At 44.2% G+C, this 25,726-nt stretch overlaps 1 protein-coding gene across 3 annotated transcripts in view; it reads left to right on the top strand.

Moving 5' to 3' along the window:
* LOC145415101 (seizure protein 6 homolog) overlaps positions 1–25,726 on the top strand; it is an 81,560-nt gene that overhangs the window by 35,667 nt on the left and 20,167 nt on the right. The gene's annotated exons all lie outside the window — the stretch shown is intronic.

Here is a 25,726-nt window from a genome sequence, read left to right as displayed (position 1 = left end):
TGTGAGTGGAGGTGAAGGAGGCTTGCGAGGGAAGTAGACTGTGTGCAAGAGGGAAACTGGTGGAGAAAGGGGGTGATGAAGTGGAAGAGAGAGAGAGAGAGAGAGAGAGAGAGAGAGAGAGAGAGAGAGAGAATGTCAGCTAGAAAAAGAAAACGAAACTGAAAAAAGAAAATAAGGGTAAGCGTAAACCTACCTCGCCCTCCGCTGTCACATCACTGGCCAGAATTACAGTACACACACACACACACACACACACACACACACAGTTCACTCAGAGGTCTTAATAGAAAAAGTCCATCCTCCTCCTTTTGGGGGACAGGGAAGGTGTTGAGGGACGTGTTCTATAACCGGTCAGGGAAGCAGCCCGGTTGTATCAGTGCCACCACATGAAGGTGTCTTTCATGTGGTATTTATTTGTGTATATATATTGGTATTAAAAATGTAAGCATCCTTTCCATAGCACTTCTTCGTGACTAGTGCCATATTCTAGTGGCGTGGCAGTTTGACGCGTAAAGTGAGCAGAGTATAGAGGTAGTAAAGAAATGGTTGATATACTGCCTTCACCTTAACTTGGCCCAGATTTTCGTCTTTTGCGGGTTATTTCACGTAGCGCTGTGGGGGAGAAAGACTATGCTACTGCTCTACATCCTTTCCACAGCACTTCTTTGTGACTAGCACCAGTGTTAATCTACTGTTACAGCTCGGCATTCGAGGCGGAAAGATGGCAATTTTAGGCCAAGTTAGGGTAATAAGGATATAAAATGCCGCCCTAATTTAAAAATACCGCCATATCTCCCAGCCCAACCAGTGACGCCAGTGGTAAAATCCATTTCGAAAATATATATATAGAAAACACCCTCTAGCCTTTCACCAGATTACGTGTCGGAGAGAACGAAGAATTATATCGAAGAAAATATATATATAATCCTCACTATCTCCATTATTTCCTTTTTTTTCGGTTTTATTTTTGGCGGGAAAGTTTTGAGATGACGCTGCGTTGTTGATGGAGAAGGCAGACGACGGTGAAAGGACTGAGTGGGTGATTGAAGGAGGGAAAGTTGAGTATTTGGTGTTTGAGGTGATGATGATGGTGATGAGGGTGATGGGAGTGGTGATAATGATGATGGGGGTGGTGGTGGGAGTGATGATGAGGGTGGTGAAAGTGGTGGTGGTAGTGGTGATGGTGGTGGTGAAGTATTACATGTATTTTTGTTGTGGTATTTGTTGTTCTGACGATGATGGTGATGAGGATGGTGATGATGATGATGATGGTAATGATGATGAAATATGTGTTACTGTTGTTTTTATGATGGTGATGATGATGATGATGATGATGATGATGATGATGATGATGATGATGATTCCTGGAGGGGGGGAAGAGTGTTATTGATGTTGCTGTTGTTGTTGTTGGTAGGCCTTCCGCTGTTCTTAGCAGCTGTGATGTTATTAGCAATAGTTGTGTAGCAGACGAGCAATTCTTCATTCTCTCTCTCTCTCTCTCTCTCTGTGAAAGTTGGGTTCCTCCTGAGTCACCTTGTCAAGATTTGCAGTTAAAATCAAGCCACAGCGTAGTAGAGTATCTGTCTATCTATATCTGCAATCTCTATCTATCTATCTATCCTTATCCATCTGTCTATCTGTCTGTCTATCTATCTATAACCAGACGCATTTATTTCGGGAGGGGTGGCCACAAGCAAATCACCTCCATGTCAACCTGTCCTCCGCCATCAGCTTCTCTCCATCTCACAACTCCCTCGCTCATGTACCTCTCGTTGTGTGTGTGTGTGTGTGTGTGTGTGTGTGTGTGTGGATGCCTCATAGTTAAGATATCATAGTTGAATTGTAACATGATAGCAATTTAACCCGCTCTGATATGATTCCAGGGGCTTGAATGGCGAGTGAGTGAGAGTGTGGCCCTGGTTAGTGTCTCATTCTGTCAAGTATTCTCTCTCTTTCTCTTCCTTTCTTTCTTGACCCTACCTCACCCCACCTTGGAGTTGGAAAGGTCTGGATGATAATGGTGATGATGATGATGATGATGGTGTTGATGATGGTGATGATGGAGATGGTGACAGTAATGGTGGTGGTGGTGATGATGATGGTGTTGATGATGGTGATGATGGAGATGGTGACAGTAATGGTGGTGGTGGTGATGATGATGATGATGGTGGCTGTGAAGATAGTGATGGTGGTGATGTTTGGTGATGATGATGATAATGATGGTGATGCTGATGATTTATTCTGACTCTCAAGATTAGGGATCATTGCTTTCTCTTTGTGCTATATTAATTTTGTCACTCATGGCACTGTTTCCCCTTTCTAATAAACGAGAGAGAGAGAGAGAGAGAGAGAGAGAGAGAGAGAGAGAGAGAGAGAGAGAGAGAGAGAGATCATGAAAGTTATTACAGTTTAGGAGGAATAAAAAAAATGATGCAGCAAAAGACAATACTGACATGTGAAAGTCCAAGTGTGTGTGTGTGTGTGTGTGTGTGTGTGTGTGTGTGTTATAATTCTGTGACAGTGGTATCATCGGTGTTTCTCTCTCTCTCTCTCTCTCTCTCCCCCTCAGCTTCGAAAATAAAGTGGTGAGATATAACTGAAATGATGTTAATAATGAATAGTAGTAATGATAACTGTTATAGGTGAGAGTGCCCACCATCCACTCACTCGATGTAGTACTATCTTCCGGTACTCTACACTGAGAGACAAGCTGTGCGATTTTTTTTTTTTTTTAATCACATCGTACCGTCTTATTCTGTGTTACATAAATCCTTCCAATATCGCCACACTCTACATAGATAACGTTCAAAAGGATATTAGCCAGCCATATTCAGAAATAAATCGCTAAGGAAAAGGTGTTAGGGAGCTTCCTAAACCGACGAGAATAGGAGCTTTTTCTTATGCTTCTTTCACATTAAATTAGCCCAGATTTTCGCCCTTCTGTAGCTTATTTCACGTAGCTCAATGGCAGAGCAAGATGATACTATGGCTCTGCATCCTTTCCATAGCACTTCTTCGTGACTAGCAATGTAATTCTAGTGCTAAATGCGATGTAATTAGCCTGCATCCCATATTACAAAGTGCAGTTAGCAACGATACAGAAGATTCAAAACATAATCTATTACTACCACTTGCTTTATAAATTATTGCACACACACACACACACACACACACACACACACACACACACACACACACACACACACACACACACACACACACACACACACACACACACACACACACACACACAGAAAGCAAGGGAGTGGAACACACAAACACACACAGCGAGAGGCCAGGTGTGTGTGTTTAGTGCAAAGGCAGGTGTGCGGGTAACAGGCTGACTCTCTCTCTCTCTCTCTCTCTCTCTTCCATTCATTCGTCATCCATTGCATTTACTTCCAGTCTTCGCCTCTCTTTCTCTCTCTCTCTCTCTCTCTCTTCATAATTACTCAAACTTTATATTTCTTAACAATTCCTTCCTCAGGCTGGATTCTTCATTGTCTTCACTATTCTTTTTATACTGTCTTTCTTGACGTGATTTTTTCTTATATTTATTCTTCCAGTTTTTCGAATATACTGACTTTCTCTTGCTCAATTTTTCGTGCGTCTTTCTAAATGACTTTCTTCTTTTATTTTTTTGTTCAGTTCGTGTTTCCTTTACTTCATTTTTTCTGTTATTTAAAATTTTTCTCGTTTTTTATCGACTTTCTTTTCGTGTCTTCGTCATTTTTGTGTTTCTCTCTCTGTCTCTGTCTGTCCGTCTGTCTGTCTGTCTGTCTGTCTGTCTGTCTGTCTCTCTCTCTCTCTCTCTCTCTCTCTCTCTCTCTCTCTCTCTCTCTCTCTCTCATCATCATCAACACCATGTCACTCACCACCACAATCACCCCATTGTATCAACCGCAGCGCCCACCACAACTATGGCAATTACCACACTCATAGCAGCTACTGTCACTGCTATGGGCCGTGTTCCATAGCAGATGACATGGGAGAACTCCTAACACCCTTTCCAAAGCGATTTATTTTGCTTATTACTCCTTAACTTAATCTTGAGTGTTATTGATGCCGTTCTGTTATCAATATAATTCGTATCAGTAGCGAACAAGATTATATTTATGTCTGTGCAAAATAAATCGCTTAGAAAGAGGTGTTAGGGTATCATCACAACTTCAGTCATCACCAGATACATCACACACTCACAATCATCACCCTAAGCTTTTAAAATTGACTATACTCTTTTTACTCTAACATGGTCTAAAATTACCATCTCTTCATCTTCCGTGCTGAGTTATAACAATAGATTAATACTAGAATACGATGCTAATCACGAAGAAGTGCTATGAAAATGATGTAGAGCGGTTTTTGTCACTATACCTCTTCACACACACACACACACACACACACACACACACACACACACACACACACACACACACACACACACACACACACACACACACGTACGCGCATGTGCATACAGAAAGACAAACGCACATAGGGGTCAAGCAGGTGGTGTGTGTGTGTGTGTGTGTGTGTGTGTGTGTGTGTGTGTGTGTGTGTGTGTGTGTGTGTGTGTGTGTGTGTGTGTGTGCACGCACTGACTTGGCAGGTGCTCTCATGCTAGTGAAGAATGCGCATATTCGCGGACAGGTGGACAGGTATGTAGATAGGCAGACAGCCAGACATACAGGAAGGTAGGTAAGTAGGTAGGTAGGTAGGTAGGTAGGTAGGTAGGTAGGTAGACAGCCAGACATACAGGAGGTAGGTAGGTAGGTAGTTAAGTAGATAGATAGCTAGGCAAGTAGGAAGGCATGTTTCAGCCAGCAAGAAGGCATATAGCAAGTAGGGAAGCATGTTTTAGCAAAGCAGGAAGGCATATAGCAAGCAGGGAAGTAGGTTTCAGCCAGCAGGATGGTATATAGCAAGTACAGAAGCATGTTTTAGCCAGCAGGAAGGCCTATATCAAGCAGGGAAGTATATAGCAAGCAGGGAAGCATGTTTTAGCCAGCAGGAAGGCATATAGCAAGCAGGGAAGCATGTTTTAGCCAGCAGGGAGGCATATAGCAAGCAGGGAAGTAGGTTTCAGCCAGCAGGAAGGGATGTTTCACGGGGCTTCAGGTAAACAGGAAGAGCACGTGTTGTTGACAGAGCTGGGGTTCAATGCCGCCTTGATACACACCAATACACATCACTCCCTACACACTCTTCCTCCTCGTCTTCTTTCCGCTTCTTCTTTATCTTCTTCTTTCCTCTTCCTTATCTTATTTCTTATTCTTCTTTCTCCTCCTCCTCCTCCTCCTCATCATCATCATCATCATCATCATCATCATCATCATCATCATCATCATCATCATCCACTCGTATTCTCATCGATCTCCTTTCTGTTCCTGTCTGTCTGTCTGTCTGTCTGTCTGTCTGTCTGTCTGTCTGTCTGTCTGTCTCTCTCTCTCTCTCTCTCTCTCTCTCTCTCTCTCTCTCTCACACACACACACACACACACACACACACACACACACACACACACACACACACACACACACACACACACACACACACACACTGTCAGCTGTTCAACAGATTAATGTATTCTTTGTGATTCCTCGTTGTTGTGTGTGTATGTGTGTGTGCGTGAGAGAGAGAGAGAGAGAGAGAGAGAGAGAGAGAGAGAGAGAGAGAGAGAGAGAGAGAATAAAAATCCATCAGAGCACATGGTAGGTATTATAATGATGTAAAAAAAAAAAACTTTAAAGAACAGTTAACATTTTGACGTTTTTGCAGTTTGAATCCACCTTAAATCTTACACCCATATTCTCTCTCTCTCTCTCTCTCTCTCTCTCTCTCTCTCTCACCACCACCATCATGAACTCTACATAGCAGTCTTCACATGTCCAAGTACAGGTATGTCTCTGGCTAACGTCACACACACACACACACACACACACACACACACACACACACACACACACACACACACACACACACACACACACACACACACACACACACACACACACACACACACACACACACACACACACACACACACACACACACACACACACATGAGCGTAACACGGCTGACCACAAGGTAACGGCCGCTGCTAAAGCCCGTCTCTCATTGGTTAATTCCAGCCATAGTTAAACGCGGACTGGACCCTCACTGGCCAGTCTGGAACCCTTCCCGTAACGGCTATGTAACGTATGAGGCTACAGAATTTGAATTATGTATCGTACGCGGCTACAGAATTTGAATTATGGATGTTTGGATACAGAAATCGTGCGTAAACTACATGAATAGCGTTTGAAAGTAACGGATTTGAAATATGAACTGAAAGTCTTCTCTGTAACGGCCATGTAACGTATGCTGCTGCAGAGTTGGAAGTATGTGACGGATACCTGTTGTTGTTGCGGCCCCAAGCTCATCTGAATTGTGAACTCGGTGGACTGCAGGCTTAAGTTGCACGTCTGCAGTCCACCATCGTCCTTTGGGGGGATTGGGAAGTGGTTGAGGGACGTTTGTATAACCAGACCACCACCACCACCACACCACACCACACCACACCATCATCACGCCATAACCTCCATCATCACCACTACACCACACCACACCACACCACACCACCAGTCCAATTAATAGCCACCAATTGGAGCCGCGACTAACAAGAGAAACTAAATGAGAGTCGGAACAAGGCTGAGTTAACAAAGGAAGTTATTATTTAGTTATCATATTTCCACCTTGATTTCACCTCTGCGCCTCATCTAGTCCACCAAACCACTTCTCTCCCATGACGTGATGATGGAGACGCCTTCGTGTGGTGGCACTGATGTGACTGGGCGGCTCCACTGCCTGGTTGTACAAACGTCCCTCACTCACTTACCGATCCCCCGAAAGGAGGATGGTAGACTGCAGGAGGAGGGGACTTTAAGCTTGTAGTCTGCCGGGTTTCCAGAGAGAGAGAGAGAGAGAGAGAGAGAGAGAGAAAGAGAATACGCAGATCCGTTGGCAATCCTTCACTTGGTAGGCTACATAGTGGTATTTCATCATCATCATCATCACCAGCACAGGCACTATCACCACCACCACCATGATCATCACCACCTGCACAGTCACTGCTACCACCACCACCACCATCATCATCATCATCATCATCATTATCATCATCATCATCATCATCATCACTCTTTCTCCGCTCCAGTTGTCAGGTGATCTGCGTTTTAAGAGATTTCGCTCGGTTGTTACACTTTTTTTTCACCATTATAAGAGCATAGTGGAAGAAAGACTGGGAAGGTATGAGCTAGAGCAGATGGAAGGGGTGGAAGACGTATGTAAGATATTCACGGAAGAGATAAGCGCAGCGTGTGAGGCGGTTTGTGGAGTGAGGAGGAGATGCAAGGGTGTGCAAGGGACAGCATGGTGGAATGATGAGGTGAAACGAGCTGTGGAACAAAAGAAGAAGGCATATGGTGAATGGTTGGCGAGTAGAGGTAGGGGAGAAGATGAGAGAGAGAAGAGAGAGGTATATGTGAGCAGGAGAAGGGAGGTTAAGAGACTGGTGAAGGAGAGTAAGAAGAAAGTGGATGAAGAGTTTGGGAGGAATCTGAGTGTGAAATGGAGGGAGAGTAAGAAATTGTTTTGGAAGGAGATAAAGAAAGTAAGGCAGTGTGAAAGGGGAAATAGTAGGGGAGTGAAGGATAGGAATAATAGATTGTTGGTGGAGAAGAGAGAGAAAGTGAGGAGATGGAAGGAGCACTTTGAGGATTTGTTGAATGTAGAGAGTGAGAGCAGTGTGAGTATAAGTGGTTGGGGAATGGCTGGGAGAAGAAGAGATGAAAGGAGGGAGGAAGAGATCAGTAGGTCGGAAGTAGTGGAAGCGATGAAGAAGATTAAGCTGGGAAAGGCCCCAGGAATTGATGGAGTGTGTGGTGAAATGCTTAGGTATGGGGGTGAGATTGTTGTGGAGTGGATATGGAAGTTGTGTAGATTGGCTTGGGAAGAGGGAAGGGTTCCAGAGGACTGGAAATCAGGTATAATTGTTCCTCTGTACAAAGGAAAAGGGGAGAGAGAAGTATGTGGTAACCATAGGGGTATTTGCCTTCTTAGTGTGACTGGTAAAATATATGGTAGAATACTCATTGATAGGGTTAGGCATATGACAGAGGAGCTAGTTGGAGAAGAACAAGGGGGATTTAGGAAGGGAAAAGGGTGTGTAGACCAGATATTTGTTCTAAGATGTTTAGTGGAGAAGTATCTAGAGAAGGGAAGGAAAGTGTATGCTGCCTTCATGGACTTGGAGAAAGCTTATGACAGAATAGATAGGCAAGGTATGTGGAAGGTATTAAGAATATATGGAGTGGAGGGGAAATTGTTGAGTGCTGTGAAGAGTATGTACGAAGTATGAGGGAGCTAGGGCTACGGTGCGAATGGATGGTGAGCTGAGTGAGTTCTTTGATCTCAATGTGGGACTAAAACAGGGGTGTGTAATGTCTCCATGGCTGTTTAATATATATATGGATGGGGTTGTAAAGGAGGTTCAAGGTAGGGCAGTGGATGTGGGGGTGGCCCTAATGAATGAGGGTGAGATTTGGAAGCTTCCGGTGTTGCTGTTTGCTGATGATACAGTATTGTTGAGTGAAGATGAATGGGAGTTGCAAGGTTTGGTGAATGAATTTGGGACAGTGTGTAGGAGGAGGAAGCTGAAAGTTAATGTAAACAAAAGTAAAGTTATGGTGTTTGAGAGGAATGAAGTCACAGAGTGTGCAGTGAGGTTGGATGGTGAGGATATGGAGAATGTGAGTGCATTCAAGTACTTGGGTAGTGTGATGAGTAAGGATGGAACTTTGGGGGATGAAGTAAATGAAAGGGTACAGCAGGGAAGGAAGGTTGTTGGTACACTGAAAGCAGTGATGAGAAACAGGGAGGTGAGTATGGAAGTTAAGAAGTCACTGCATGATGGTATTGTGATCCCTACCCTGACGTATGGAAGCGAGGCGTGGACCTTGCAAGAAGGGAACAAGTCAAGAGTGAGAGCAGTGGAAATGAGTTACTTGAGAGGAGCATGTGGAGTGACGTGGAGGGACAGGTTGACGAATGAAGAAGTGAAGGAACGTTGTGGGGTAGATGTGGATGTGGTTGAAAAGATTAGGAGAAATACACTGAGGTGGTTTGGACATGTGGAGAGGATGGAGAATGAAAGACTGACTAAGAGGGTGTATGTAGGTGAGGTGGAGGGAGGGAGAGGGAGGGGTAGACCGAGGATGAGGTGGAGGGATGGAGTTGAGAGGTATATGAGGGAGGGGGTGAGTTGGGGGAGGGAGTCAAATGGTGGGTGACAGAGTGACCTGGAGGCGTTTTGTCTGCGGCCACCCTTTGCGGGATTAGGGCGTCGGGCTATAGATAGATAGATAGATATTTCTTTCTCCATGTGGATAGATTTAGAATGAGAGACTGACTAGGAGAGTGTGAGAGAGAGAGATTGGGGAGGGAGAAGGGGAAGAGGGAGGATGAGAGGGAGGGATGGGGTGGAGAGGTATATGAGAGAGGAGGGGTGTGAGTGGGAGAGGGGCAAGCTGATGGTGGAAGAGAGGGTGACATGGAAGCGATTTGTCTGTGGCCGCCCCTTCCAGGATTATGGCGTCTGGAGAGAGAGAGAGAGAGAGAGAGAGAGAGAAAGTAGGAAGTGAGAACATTGGAGAGGGAGGAAGAAGGAAGGAAGGAGAGTGAGAGGAAAAATGAGAGAGGAAGGAAGGAAGGGAGGGAGGAAACATGGATCAAGGTGGAGAGAAGGAGGAGGGAAAAGTAAGGTGGAGGGAAAGTTGGAAAGGAGGGAGGGAAGGAAGGGAAAGAGAGGGAGGGAAGGAAGATAAGAAGAAGGAAGCGAAGGAGGAAAGGAGAGAAAAATGAAAGAGGGAATGAAAATCTGGAGGGAGAAGTTAGGAGAGAGGAGGGAAGGAGGAGAGGAAAGAGAGGAGGGAGGGGGAGGAAAGAGAGGAGGGGAAGGGAGGGAAAAAAGGAGGGAGGGAAGGAGGAAGGGAGGAAACAGTACGTCGCCCCCTTGGATGGACGTCATTTTCTTTTTTTCTTTTTTCCTAAATGATGAGCCAGGATTTCCTACTCTCTCTCTCTCTCTCTCTCTCTCTCTCTCTCTGTTGTAAGCGATTGGAATAAACTCCCTGGGAATGTGACTGAGAGTGGTACTATAAATATATTTAAAAAGAGACTGGACATGTATCTCGACGCAGTTGGTATCGTTTAGTTAGGATGGAGCAATTATTGCATATTCGCGTCTGCATTCATGTGTCTGTTAGACACAGACAATATTTTAGAATATATATAATAGATAAACATTCTATTCATCTTTTGATAAAAAGAAAAAAACATAAAAAAAAAATTGCATGCATAGAGTAAGTATGTGGCTGTATGCCCAAATTTTCCTTTTCCATATTATTCTACTTTCTGCCGATCCTATAAAATTCCTTCAGGTTTTTCATTCCTGCAAGGTATTACTTCCTCTCTTGCTTCCTGTACGGCAAATGCTGGAGGGTCTGGAGGGTGGGGGAGAGAGCCTTCTGCTGTGCTATCCTTTTCTCCTGCTCCTATGCACTGTATTAGTATTAAGGCCGGACCACCTCGTAGGCACCGTAAGGTCTGTGTATCTATGTAACTCTATGTAATTTTTTTTTTTTTCTCTCTCTCTCTCTCTCTCTGTCATTCCCTCCCCCTGTCACTCCCTCCCTTCCATCCCCTCCCTTCATTCACTCCTCCTCTCAATCCCTCCCCCTTTCTCACTGCCTCCTTCCCCTTCTCACTCCATTCCCTCCCCTCACTCCCTCCCCCCCTTATTTCCTCCCTCATTACCCCCTTCCTTAGCTCATTTCACTCCTATTGTGCTTCACCCGCCATGTCTTTCACCGTTCCGGAATTTCATCTCTTCTTGCGTTTCACTTTCCCTGCTGTCTGGCCAACCATTCATTTTCTTCCTCATTTCCTTCTTCCTTGGACTGGGACTTCCTGGATATTATCTCTCTCTCTCTCTCTCTCTCTCTCTCACAAAATGATCTTTCTCATCATATCTTATTTTTGTGTTTCTCTTCGTCTCCATCCTCAAATTTTTCCTCCTCCAGTAAACCTGTAAATTTGGCTTATTTTTTAACATATCAATCTATCTATTTGTCTATCTATCTATCAATCTATCTATCTCCTCATTGGATGGTTTATTTCAGATGTTTTCCGGGTTTTTCCTTTCTGTATTTCCTCTTCCTCTTGCTGCATTCCATCTTCCCTGTATAATCCATCTTCCTTTTCATTTTTCATGGTTTCCACTCCGTTTCAAATTCCCCTTTCCCTTTTTTTCCTTCGTCATCCACAGCTCTTGCCATCATTTTCCTCCTCCTGTCTTTCTTTTCCTGTATATTAGAGTTTAGTTAACATTTTTTCTCAGTCATTATTTCAATTTATTTTTCATGTGTCTTTCTGTTAATATTTCTTGTAGATACGAGAGAGAGAGAGAGAGAGAGAGAGAGAGAGAGAGAGAGAGAGAGAGAGAGAGAGAGACAGAGAGAGAGAGAGACAGAGAGAGAGAGAGAGAGAGAGCCGTAAGATACAGAAACAAAACAGCGAGAATATAAACAGACATTCCACGAAACGAGGTAGGAACTATGAGAGACTGTCTAGGAGAGTTTATGTGAAAAAAGGTGGAGGACGGAGAGGGAGACCGAGGATGTGATCAAAGGATGGGATGGAGAGGTGTATGAGTGAGAGTGGTATGAGTTGGAGAAAGGACAGCCTGATGGTGGAGGAGAGGGTAACATGGAGGCGACTTGTTTGTGGCCACCTTTTTCGGGATTAAGACGTCTGGCTAAAGATAGATAGATAGAGACAAAAATAGATAGATAGAGATATATAAATAGACAGACATCTAGACAGACAGACGACATAGATAGATAGATAGATAGATACAATATTTATGGATGGGTAGGATTCGTATGTGTAAGCGATGTAAACAAGAGACTAAGGCGCGTTCAATTAGACTGGAATCCACCTTCTGTATGTTAAATGTCTAAAGTAATAAGAGTTTTTATTTCTTGTACATGTTTGCCAAGCCACGTCTGTGTTCACGGCTGATGGTGTTATGTATGTCTGTAAGTGGAGAAAGTTTGAACGGTGTGTGTGTTTGGGGTGTTTTGTGTGTGTGAGGTGTGTGTGTGTGTGTGTGTGTGTGTGTGTGTGTGTGTGTGTGTGTGGAGGGGTTGTGTGTGTGTGTGTGTGTGTGTGAGGTGTGTGTGGAGGGGTTTTGTGTGTGTGTGTGTGTGTGTGTGTGTGAGGTGTGTGTGGAGGGGTTTTGTGTGTGTGTGTGTGTGTGTGTGTGTGTGTGTGTGTGTGTGTGGAGGGGTTTTGTGTGTGTGTGTGTGTGTGTGTGTGTGTGTGTCTGTGTGTTTAGCCTTCAGCAATCCCTGCACACTTCCTTTGGGTTCCCCTGAAGTGGATAAATCACGTGAAGGCAGTCATTGAACCTGGTAGATACAGATAGATAGATAGACAGACAGATAGACAGATACATAGATAAATAGGCAGATAGATATATAATAGATAAAAGGATAAAAATATGTCCTTTCGTATGTGTGAAATAAATCCCACACAAGTCAACGTCTGATCATGTGTAATTATTGGATATATTTTTCTCAGTAATTTATATCTTTTTCTTTATATTATTTTATCATCTGGGAATTAGACTGTGGCCCTTTTTATTTATTTATTTATTTATTTTCATTTCCAGGTGAGTGTTGAGGTGGTTGAGAGAGAAGTTGACAATATTATCCAGCCAATTGTGAGTACCAGAATTTATAGTGTTTTTTTCACCTTAACTTGGGCCAGAGTTTCGTCCCCTTTTAGTTTATTTCACGTAGCTCAGTGGCAAGAGGAGGAGGAGGAGGAGGAGGAGGAAGAGGAGGAGGAAGAGGAGGAGAAGAAGAAGAAAGACTGCTGCATCTCTGTACTCTTTTCATAGCTCTTCTTCGTGACTAACATCAGAATTTAGTGTTAATCTATTGTTACAACTATGCATTCACACACACACACACACACACACACACACACACACACACACACACACACACACACACACACACACACACACACAATAGAAATTCCGTTCTTTGAGAGGGCATAACAATTTGAGTCCAAACCACTTACTTCTGGTTCCTAATTAATCTTACACGCATACAGTATAATCCACTCAGTCACGGCCAGTCCCTCCACCACACTTTCCCTTGTGCAGATCACGACAGAGACAATCCATCATTTTACCTGCTTTCTCCCGTACCAACAGTTCGATTTTCGCACTGATCAGAATCTAGGATAAAGCTTGTTTTTCTCTGTCCCCCTTCACCCTGTAGCAAACGTACATGCGCACACACACACACACACACACACACACACACACACACATCTCGCAAACGGGCATATACACAAACACAAACGCAAATGCACATGTATGGCGCAAACGTGCACACACACACACGTTTATCGTAGTAAAGGTGTTCAAATCTCTCTCTCTCTCTCTCTCTCTCTCTCTCTCTCTCTCTCTCTCACACACACACACACACACACACACACACACACACACACACACACACACACACACACACACACACACACACACACACACACACACACACACACACACACACAATTAACGCAACTTTCGAGCGCGCCATTATTCACGGTAATATTATTTCCGACTTGAAAATGTAATTCTGTTGTACCACTCTCACCGTGACAGTGAAAGTGATGGCGTTGCGACACGATTACGGTGAGAGGGGGAGAGTGAGGTAGTGTGGCGGGCACTGTATTAGTTGTTGTGGTAGTGGTGATTGTGGTGTGGTGTGGAGGATGTAATGTTGGTGGTAGTGATGGAGGTGGTGGTGGTTGAGGTGGTTGTGGTTGTGGTGGTAATGGTTGTGGGAGATGTAGTTGTGGTAGTATTGTTTGTGGAGGTTGTGGTTGTGGTAGTAATGGTTGTGGTGGTTGTGGTTGTGGTGGAGGAGAAGGTTTGGTGTTGCAGAGGATGTCACACAGAGTAGTAGAAGTAAAACTAAAAGGTTGTGATAATAAGGGTGGTGGTGGTGGTGGTTCCTGTGGTTATAGGTGTGGTAGGTAGCTTTTGTGGTGGTGGTTGTAGTTGTGAGGATGACTGGTGTTGGTAATTGGTGATGGAGAATGTCATAGTGAAATGCTTGACAGAAGAACAGATGCATAACCATAAAAGAGAAAGTAGGAGTAGTAATAGTAGTAGTAGTAGCAGTAGTAGAAGTAGTAGTAGATATTGTAGGAGTGGCTCAGCTAGTGAAAGAATTATGCTGTTTATGAAGAGTCCTGGTATAATATTCTTGTCGCTTAAATTGTGAAAAAAGAAAAGAAAAAAAAGGCAAAAAGGCAGAAAAGCTTAAATACAATGTCTGCGGATTTCACGTGTAACATAATCATGACCACCACCACCTCCTCCTCCTCCTCCTCCTCCTCCTCCTCCTCCTCCTCCTCTCCGCACACGAATACTTTCTCATTTCGGAAAAAAAGAGTATATACGTGATTTTAATTCTAGTAAAGTTTTTTTCTCTGGGGAGTGACCACACATGATTTGAAGTGTTAAAGCTTTCTCTTGATTTTTATAACACCTGGGTAATTGAATCAGGTGGTATTGAATGGTACAGGGTGGTGTAGATTGGTATTGGTGAATTACATAGTCACACACACACACACACACACACACACACACACACACACACACACACACACACACACACACAGTCAGGTTCAATTAGAGACACTGTTTACGACCGCCCTATATCGAGATTAACAAAGCGAAGAAGAAACTATGGTATTTCACAATCTCCCTTTCCTGGTCGATTTGCAAGGTACCGGAAACAATCAGAGGGGAAGAAGACAGGTACAATCAGACCGGAAGTTGCGCACAATCAGGAGGGAGCAGCGAGGGAGGGGGGGGGGCAATCAGAAGCAATCAAGGAGGGCTGGTGTGTGCCTATCCTGGTCACCATCATCATCATCGAAGAATGTCTCACTAACCTACATTTCCTTTTCTTTTGTTTCCTTTTGTTTTCATTTCCCGGCATGGCTAATAGACGTATCATTAAGTTAATTACCCAGGTGCCATTAACCGAGCCCCAGGGAAGAGCTAGGGGGTTAATGGAGGGATTGAGAGGCAGTAAAATTCAAAGACGTGTGTGTCTGATTGGCTCTGTAATGAACCGCAATCTGGTGGGATTGGGGACTCCCTGGCTCCTCTCCCATAGCGACTCATTCTGAATATTGCACCGTGGCATTCTCTTGTGTGTGTGTGTGTGTGTGTGTGTGTGTGTGTGTGTGTGTGTGTGTGTGCGTGCGTGCGGAGAAAGAGCTTGGATATTAACAGAGTGGCCAGTGAAGCCAAGAAACAATGCCAGTGATGAAACAGTGAAATTTTTAATAAACAATAGCCAGTTAAAACAGTGTATTGTGCCACTTACCATCTCTCTCTCTCTCTCTCTCTCTCTCTCTCGCGATGGTGGTGGGGGTGGTGGTGATGATCGGTGGTGATGATGATGATGTTTATTATTATCATTATTATTTTTATTATTATTATTATTATTGTTATTATTATTATTATTATTATTATTACTACTACTACTACTACTACTACTACTACTACTACTACTACTACTTCTACTACTACTACCTAAGAACGCCATATCTACCTAGAAAATCAATCCAGCTAGTCAGTCAGTCAGTCAGTGGTTTTCGTGTGATTGTTCCCCCGCCTGAGAGTGCTGCACCAGTTGCTCCTGAGAGACTGTAGTGACTGTTGCTCTCATGGTTGTGTTTTGCTGGGACGGCTGCCAGGGATACAGTTAGAGAGAAAGAGAGAGAGAGAGAGAGAGAGAGAGAGAGAGAGAGAGAGAGAGAGAGAGAGAGAGAGAGAGAGAGAGAGATGGGGAGGGAGGGGGGCATGATGATGATGATGATGATGGAGATGGTTGGTGGTGGTGGTGATGATGATGATTGGTGGTGGTGACGATGATGATGAAAAAGTTATGATGATGATGATGATGATGATAATTTGCCTCATTTTCATCGTAAGATCAAATTTTCCTCGTCTTATCTTTTTTTTCCTACTTCTTGCTCTTCATTCGAATTTTTTATTTTCCTTGTTCTTATCTTTTTAACAATTTTTTCTTCCTGATATTAACCCTATTTTTTCATACCTTCCTCCTACCTTTTTCTTCTTCTCCTCCTCCTCCTCCTCCTCCTAGGCTTCACCTCTTTCCTGCCCCCACCCCTTCCCACACTCATCTCCCCTCATAAAGTGAATTAAGTGGCCTAAGTGTGAGAAGTAGGCCAAGTGTGTGTGTGTGTGTGTGTGTGTGTGTGTGTGTGTGTGTGTGAGAGAGAGAGAGAGAGAGAGAGAGAGAGAGAGAGAGCGCTACTTAATCTTGGCATGGCAGTAAAGCATCGCCCCTTCTCATTTAATAAATCGATCCAGCAGGTTCTTCTACGGGCCAGTGGCGTTCAATGGCCACTGATCCGACTGACCATTGATCTAAAAAGCTGAAGAGACCCTCCGTTAGGTCACGTTCGGCCGCCCTGGGAATCTTTTGATGTAGGGCAGGAGCTGTGCCTTGCTGAGTAGGGGAAAGCGTGGCTGTTTTGTGTACGCTCACCATCAAAAGCTTACCAACGCTTCCCTGAGAGCTGGAGCGATGGAAGGACTTGTGAGAGAAGAAAATATACACTCGAGCATTCGGAGAGGAGTGAGGAGTGCGCAAGGCAGGACTTAATGCTGATAGGGACTTGCTGGCTTGCTTTAATTCTGGTAATATATGGTTAGGAATATGAAGGGAGGATCAGTGAAGCTTGTGTGTATGTGTGTGTGTGTGTTTGTCTGTTTGGCAGGTGTTTAGGGAAGGGCAGGTGGCACTAATTACCTCAAGGTACACACACACACACACACACACCTGTCCTCTGTCTCTCCTTCCCTGCTCCCTCGAACCCTCCTTACCTTTGTGTTTACCCTTCCTCTTCACAACTTCCGGTACCCCCCCATCCCTCTACCCCACCCCTGACTTGGTGATACAAAGGGACGCCTTCACGTGGTGGCACCGATATAACTGGGCGGTGGAGCTGCCCAGTTATACAAGCATCCTTCAACTCCCTCCCTATCCCCCGAAAGGAAGATGGTGAGCAGCAGGAAGAGGGAGAATGAGGAAGAGGAAGAGGAGGAGGAAAAAAGCAAAAACTACGTAGGTTATGAGAGAAGAGGTGGTTGTGGTGGGTATAATCTTGCTCTCCTAGTCAGTCTCTCAAGATATGAATGCCCTCAGGTCTTCTCTACCCATCCATCTTTTTTCTCTTCCTACCAAGTCCAATCTGCTACACAAACATCACCTGAGGAAGAAAGAAAATAATGTTGGATAGATTCTTATACAAATATAGAGGAGGAATGATAATAAGGGTGATATTCCCTTCCACCAATGCCACCCTTGTCCCCCCCCCACATGCACGTACGCATACATACATACATACACGCACATATATACCTACCTACACACACGTACATACATATAGGCACACATCTACTTGCATACACTTATACATATCTAGATACATACATGTAGACACATACATACCTACCCGTCGTACACACACACACACACACACACACACTCACACACACACACACACACACAACGCCAGTCCTTGTGCATCCCCATCAAAACGTTCCGGGCCACCTCTCCCAGCCCTTATGGTTTTCCTTGTCACATCCTTCTTTGATATTGTCCTGTCAGATTTAGTTTTCCTATGAGCGGACCTTGAGAATGTACAGGCGGGGACAGAAGTTTGGACAGTATTTAATTCACTTCGTCCTTGCCACCAAAAAAGCATCATGAGAAGTAGTTTGCGAGGGATTGGCCATGTGGAGAGGGTGGGGAATGATTGACTTGCCTGGAGAGTGCGTGTGAGTAAGCTTGTGAGGGAAGAGAAGAGGGAGGGTGAGGTGGAGGGATGGGGTGGTGGATGAGAGGGGTGTGAGGTGGAAAGAGGGCAGTCTGATGAAGGACAAGATGACATGTAGGCGATTTGTTTGTATCCACCTCCTTCTCACCACAAATAGATAGATAGATAGACTTTTCATTTTCCTAAGCTGAGATGGGCTTGGTGTGTTTCACTGTCTGTTGATAATTTTTTTTATAAGTCTTAATATCAGTGAAGCAAACGTAGTGGAATAATAGACAAATTTTTGTGGGTGATTGTAGACATGAGCAAAATTTTAGCGACATTTTTCTGCCGGATGTAACATTGAAAGCTGCTGCATGAATTATTTTTGTGTGACAGCAATATGAAGCACACAACAAAGAGTATGAGATGGAAGGATACTCTGTTCTTTTGTGGAGGAATGAATAAAATGGAAGGCAGGACAGTGAGAAGGAAGGCTACTCTGTCTTTTGGGGAGGAAGGAGAAAAATGAAAGGCAGGACAGTGAGAAGGAAGGATACTCTGTTCTTTTGTGGAGGAATGAATAAAATGGAAGGCAGGACAGTGAGAAGGAAGGATACTCTGTCTTTTGGGGAGGGATGAGAAATATGGAAGGCAAGACACAAAGCTGGCAGAGGACTGTCGGTGAAGTTTTCCTTATGGCTGTATCTAAGTCAACCTCCACGCCCTTTCCTTCATCCACTTACCTCAAGGTGACTCGACACACATTACACCTCCCACTCTCCACCTTCATTGCGTCCCTGATGTGGATGCACAAAGGATATATTCGTTATTCGATAAATATGCTCAGAGGACGAACATGCACTCTCCCACGTCCAAGGAAGAGGATGGTGATGATGATGATGGTGACGGTGGTAATGGTGGTGATGAGTGGTGAGATTGTACTTGTTGGTTTTATTATTATCAGTCACAGTAAAGGATAAGAGAAGGAGGAGGAGGAGGAGGAGGAGGAGGAGGAGGAGGAGGAAGAAAAGAAGACGGAGAAGGGAAAAAAAAGGAGGGTGAGGAGGAGGAAATGGAGAAGAACTGAGAACAGAGAATGAAGGGTTGGGAGATGCAGGGTTAGAACCGGAAGACGATGCCGATGATGATGATGATGATGGGAGGGAGGAGGAGGAGGAAGATGAGCGTAAGAACTGCTGTCAGAGCGTCAAAGAAAAAAGAAGAGCAGAAGAACTAGGAAACGAATGGAGAGGAAGAAAAAAAAAATAAAAAGTAGGAGAATATACCAACTCTTCAGTCTGTTGTCTCGGCTAATTATCAAACTATTTTCCATACCCTATTGATGTTGGAGAGGGACGCCTTCAGGTGGTGGCACTGGAATAACTAAGTGGCTCCTCTGCCCGGCTATACAAGCGTCCCTCAACTCCTTCCCTGTCCCCCAAAAGGAAAATGGTGGATGGCAACTTCAGACTGCATTCCACCGGGTTCACGTTCAGACAAGCCTGGCGCCACAACAACAAGAACAATAGAAACAACGATAACAGCAATAACAATAGTAGTAGTAGTAGTAATAATAATAATAATAATAAATTTTAATAATAATAATGATAATAATAATTAATAATAATGAAGTGATCGGATTGCAGAGGATGAAGACTAACACGATTGGCTTTGAGTCGAGGATAAAGAACTTTGCACCTTAGCCTATTCCATCTTGCCATTTTTTTTTTTTTTTTTTTTAGAAGCTTCACCTCAGCTAAAGTATCTGGAGCCGCTAAAGACAGAATTTCATCATCATTTTCCTGGGGCAAAATATTTGAGGAATATTTTTCATGCCGACAGTCTCGTGGGGAGCATTGTCAGTACGCAATGGGAGGCGAGTTCCTGGAATTCTGAAACGATTCTTTTGCCTAAGATCCAGTCTGAGTGGATCTGGGCGGGTGTTTGGGTGGGGAAGAATTGCTGTCTTGTTGTCAGCTTCTACTCTTTCCCTTCTAGTGCTCTTCTCTTCCACTCTACTCTTTTTACTTTATCTTGGCCTAAAATTGCCATCTCTCCATCTTGAATGCTACGTTGTAAGATTAGATTAACACTAGATTACGATGCTAGTCACACAGAAGTGCCTTGGAGAGGATGTAGAGCCGTAGAATTTTGTTCTTCCACTGAGCAACGCGAAATAAGTTGCCATACGATAAAATTCTGGGCCAAATTACAGTAAAAACGGCACAATCTTGCTACCTGTCTCAGCGAAGGGGAGGGTTTGAAGAAGCTGAACGGTAAACAGAAAGCAGCGTAGTCCCTCCCGCGTGGAAGGTGACCCCTGCTCGAACACTGGTGCGTAAAGTGATCATAATACTGCAATTCAACTTTATCCTGAGTTTTTCAATAATATCCTTGAGTGATCTCTTACTTGCATACACCACGTCCTTGTACTGTGATTACTAGTTAATAAAATACCGGTATCTTATTTAACATGCTCGTACCAGTGACTCTCAGGTGGCTACTCCTTCAAAGAAAATTTTAGAGAGGAGAGGCTATCAGATTTCGTCCACGTGTCCACTGATTGGAAAAAATTTGGAACCCCTGATTTAGCAAGAGTAAAAAAAGTATATGAAGGGTGTGCAAAAAGTGTGTAAAAAAAAAAAAAAGTATATAAATGAATCAGCAAAAACCAGAAAGAGAAAATGAGCAAAAATCAAAAAACGAAAATCATTCCAGGGAGTCACGGTATCCAGCCAGGTCTCATTTCCATCTATTACACTCCTCCCCTCCCCCCCTCTCTCTCTCTCTCTCCCTTCCCTCCACCGTCTCTTCACCTCTGTCACACTTCCCCTTCACTTCTCTTTCTCCCCTCCCCCTCTCCCCCCTTTCCTCCACCTCTCTCCCCTCTTCTGCTCCTCCTTCTCTCCCTTTTCCCTCCTTCTGCATCCTCATTCATCTCTTCCTTCTCCCTTGCTCTATAATCTTCTTAGTCTTCCCGTCATTCATTCATTTCCCCCCTAATTCCCCCGCCCTCTCTCTCTCTCTCTCTCTCTCTCTCCTCTCTCTCTCAGGGCTGACACACGTAACCTTGACCGCCAGAGGAGAGAAGGGGAGGTGGGAGGGAGGGAAGGAGGAGGGATGGAGGGAGGGAAGGTGGAGAGAAGGGAGGAAGGAAGGTAAATATGAGGGAGAAGAACGCAGGGAGGGAGGTAGGAAGGAGGAAGGGAGAAGGGGGGAAAGGAGGAAGAGAGGGAGGAAGTGTTTGATGGAAGATTGAGAAGGATGTGGGAAGGTATGAAAGGTAGATTAGAGAGAGAGAGAGAGAGAGAGAGTCGGTGGTGAACTTCCTGAGTATTACCTTTCCCCCTCCTCCACACACACACATGTTGTTGTCGTTTCAGTCTCTTACTAAAGGCATTTGTGGTTGTTATGTGCTGCGTGGTTGTGGTGTGTGGTAGTTGTGTGGTGTGGTTGTTGTGTGGTGTGGTTGTTGTGTGGTGTGGTTGTTGTGTGGTGTGGTTGTTGTGTGGTGTGGTTGTTGTGTGGTGTGGTTGTTGTGTGGTGTGTGGTTGTTGTGTGGTGTGGTTGTTGTGTGGTGTAGTTGTGGTGTGGTGTGGTTGTTGTGTGGTGTGTGATTGTTGTGTGGTGTGTGGTAGTTGTGTGATGTGTGGTTGTTATGTGCTGTGTGGTTCTGCTGTTTCTCTTCTCATTATTGGCAGAACACATGTCATCACAGGACGGAAGGGACGGATGGAGAAGGAAGAGAGGGAGAGGAGAGGAAGGGACAGGAGGGAGGGGGAGGAGAAGAGGGAGGGAGGAAGAGGGGAGGAGAGGAAGGGACAAGAAGACCAAGGGAAGGAGGGGGAGTATGAGACAGCAGGCTGGAGCTAGACACAAAGGAATACAAAGGAAATCACACAGCAACAGATGTAATGGTAACATTTTTGTGAGTCCCTCCAGTCGAAGTCGGCAGGAAAAAGTGAGAAGGATACCCTGCAGCATAGATGAACAGCCGGGGAAATCTCATAGGAAAGGATGATTCAAAAACTGCACCGTACGCTACCTAAATTTAATTCAGTAATGATGTAGCGCTTTGCTTGTATTCCGCCTGATGTTGATGAGAGGGAAAGAATTTGATTTGTTTGCATTTTATGGCTATGAATGTGTTTAGGTGGGGATTAGAAGACAGATACATAGCCAGGCGACTTTTAAAATTACTGTGTTGCTGTTAACCACATTCCTGGGCAATATAATCAGTTTGTTTATAATCCTGTTAAAAAAAATGCTTTGCTTCATTGACTTAAACGTTTGCCAATATATTTTTTACAGCTACTTATAGTGTCATTCGACCGGTCCTCTTTGAAATGCTTCTCATCTACCATACTTCTACCCCTTTTGGAATGTTGCATACAGTTAAATTCATAAAGTTAAATTGACTCAGCTCATCTTGGCATTCCTACTATGTTTTATTTCTCGAGCTAGCGGTATTTTTTTGTCATCAGTACGTTTTCTGGTTTCTCAATATATCTTTTTCGTAATATGGTGGCCTCTGCGTTTTATTTTATTTTTTTAATATATCTTTTACAAAGTGACCAAAACTGAATACAATACTCCAGGTGAGGTTGTACTAAGGAGCTGTAGAAGGTGGGGATAATTATATGCCGTCATTTAGAATAGAATACTAGGCCTGTGATTCAAGAGAGAGAGAGAGAGAGAGAGAGAGAGATCTGTAATTTCTGGCACGAGACCTGTAGAGAGACTTCATCAGGATAGTAAGTAAAGATATGGAATTTCTGCCATAAGACCTTAGGAGAAATATCGATAGGACAGTAGGTAAAAATTCTGAGAGAAAGAGAGAGAGAGAGAGAGAGAGAGAGGAGTGAGGGAGAGAGAGATAATCGAGAGTTTCCGTCCACATTTCTTACCCCAGGCGAGGCAGCTGCCCTACCTCTCTTCTTCTCTCTTCCTCTCAATTTCCTTCTTCTCTCTCTCTCTCTCTCTCTCTCTCTCTTTCACTATGTCTCATCTCCTTTCTTCATCTCTCTTTCTCTCTCTCTCTCTCTCTTTCACTATGTCTCATCTCCTTTCTTCATCCCTCTCTCTCTCTCTCTCTCTACGTCTCTTCTCCTTTCTTCATAGGTTCTCTCTCTTCTTTCTCCTCTTTTTTTTTTTTCTTGTCTTTCTCCACTCTCCAGTAAGGCGTAATAAATAAAGTAAATCACCTAGGAAAAGATGTTAGGGATGAGGGTAGTGTGGAGTGCCGTCATTACCTAGAGCCAACAGACCGTGCCTCCTGTCTTACTGCTGGTCGTCTTCACCCCCCCCCCTCCATCTCTCTCTCTCTCTCTCTCTCTCTCTCTCTCTCTCTCTCAATTTCTGTAGTCAGATGAAGGAATAATTTGTCTAGTAACCAAGGAGATTTTTTCATACCTTATAGCTAAGACTCATCGAAATTAACGCAACCACGTCTTAGTGTTTATGTTGTCAGAGTTGCCTAGTTCCATCAGATGAAAAAAAAAGACTTTAATAAGTTTTGTGGGGTAGTTTCCAAGGTAGACATGATGCAAGATGGTTTAGTGTTGATTGTGTGTGTGTGTGTGAGAGAGAGAGAGAGAGAGATGGCGGTGCTTTTATCCCAAAGGAAGTTGACTCACTTATCACTCTCCTCACTTCCTCCCTTCCTTTGTATTCTTCCCCGATCCTTCATTTGTATTCCCTCCTTCTCCTTCCTCCCTCTACATTCCCACCCTCTAGTCTCCCCATCTCTCTCTCTCTCTCTCTCTCTCTCTCTCTCTCTCTCTCTCTCTCTCTCTCTCTCTCTCGCTGGCTGATTCTGTCCTTCCCACGGTAAAGTATTGAGCAGTCAGCCAGGTGTGGGATTGGAAGGAAGCAGACAAGCAGGCAGAGAGGTGAGTGGGCAGGCAGGCAGGCAGAAAAGTAGGCAGGTAGACAGGCAGAAAGGTAGGCAGACAGAAAGGAAGGCACACAGAAACACGGAGAAAGTGTGTGAAAAATGAAGGAATCGAATAGAAGAAGAGAGGAAGAGGACGTAAGGGGTTAAAGAAGGAAGGAGGGAGGAAACGACGAGATGAGAAGAGGAAGTAGGTAGGAGAAAAGACAGTGAAGGATGAAGCGGTCAGAATGAGAATAGGAGAAAATGAAGGGAGTGAAGAGGAGGCGAATAGAGGAGGAGGGAACAGTAGGAGACGAGGGAACAGGAGACGAGGAGGCAGAGTATGAAAGATATAGTGGTGCAGTAAAATTAAAATGAAAGTTAATGGGAATAATGGAATATACGCTTAGGATATATACATTTTTTAAATTGAGATTAAACGGTGGGGAATTTTTTCCTGTTAAGTTACCCCACACATTTTATTCTCTCTGACCTAATGAATTCTCTTTACAGAAAACGAGACCACTTCACATAATACTGCATGTAAATATACTCTTTTCACCTTCACTTGGCCCATATTTCGTCCCTTTGCAGCTTATTTCCCATGGCTCAGTGGCAGGAAAAGACAATGCAGCGTCTCTTCATCCTTTCCACAGCACCTCCGTGACAAACATCATAATTCTAGTGTTTATCTGCTGTTACAAATCAGTATTCAAGATGGAGAGCTGGCAATTTTAGGCCAAGCTAGAGTGAAAAGCGTATAGTCCTTTTACTCTAACTTGACAAAGATCCTTAACCCATATCACTTCAGTTGATGGCCAGGTGTAGTCAGAGTGAAGGGTTGATTTGGCTAGTAACCAAGGAGACTCATTGCTGACTCATAACTAAAGCTCATCTAATACGATCATCTGAAAACAAACCTATCCATCTATCTATCAGTCTGTCTCTCTGTTTACCTGTCTCTCTGTCTATATATATATCCGCTTATCTATATCCATCTATCTGTATCTGTCTTTCTCTGTCTGTCTTCCTGTCTGTTTCTCCCCACTTCCTCCCTCCTCGTGCGGGCTTCACACCCCCATTAACAAGTCCACCTTTCACACAGGCGGGCGAGTGGCCAGTTATCACAACACATCCACGCTTTCACCCCTCTCTTCGTGGCACAATCGCACACATGCACACGTTTGCCGACACCACACACACACACACACACACACACACACACACACACACACTGCAAAAATAGTGTGTGTGTGTGTGTGTGTGTGTGTGTGTGTGTGTGTGTGTGTGTGTGTGTGTGTGTGTGCAGGTGTTGGTTGGGGGACGTGGCGTGTGGCGAGGTAGCAGCAAAGCTCATGGCGACACAGCTATCCAAACAAACCTACGTACAGTCCCTTGGCATAACTGGAATTTCTTTTGGTAGGATGAACAAGGCGCATGGGGAGTTTCTGTATCCTCCTCTCCTTTCCCTTCCTGCAAAAACAAGTCTCAGAATATGGAATTAATCCGAAAATTGTGCTAGGCTCGGTCCATTTTGAAATCTGTCACGTAAAGTCACAAGTACAAAATCCCAGCTAGATCCCAGCCAGTATTGTCTTGCCCTCTATAATCATCCTTCTCCCGCAGAAATCAGAGAGTACCCATCCAGCTAATTTTTTAAAGTGTGTGGTTCATTTTCTTGACCGGTATCTATGGGAGGAAAGCAGACGTAGAAGAGGTGAAATATTAGATGAACTTTTGTCTCTTAACAGTGGAGCAAAATTAAATCTTATTGTGTTGACTGGTAAGGGACACGTAGCTAGAAATACTGCAGATTATAAGAAGGAATATAGAGGTATTTGGAGAGAGAGAGAGAGAGAGAGAGA

The sequence above is a fragment of the Coenobita brevimanus genome, chromosome 101, assembly GCF_032717465.1.
Source record: "Coenobita brevimanus isolate Jiangsu-jjx chromosome 101, ASM3271746v2, whole genome shotgun sequence".
NCBI classification, from domain to species: Eukaryota; Metazoa; Arthropoda; class Malacostraca; order Decapoda; family Coenobitidae; genus Coenobita; species Coenobita brevimanus.
The sequence above is the reverse complement of the archived record's forward strand: the minus strand, read 5'-3'. Positions and strand labels throughout refer to the sequence as shown.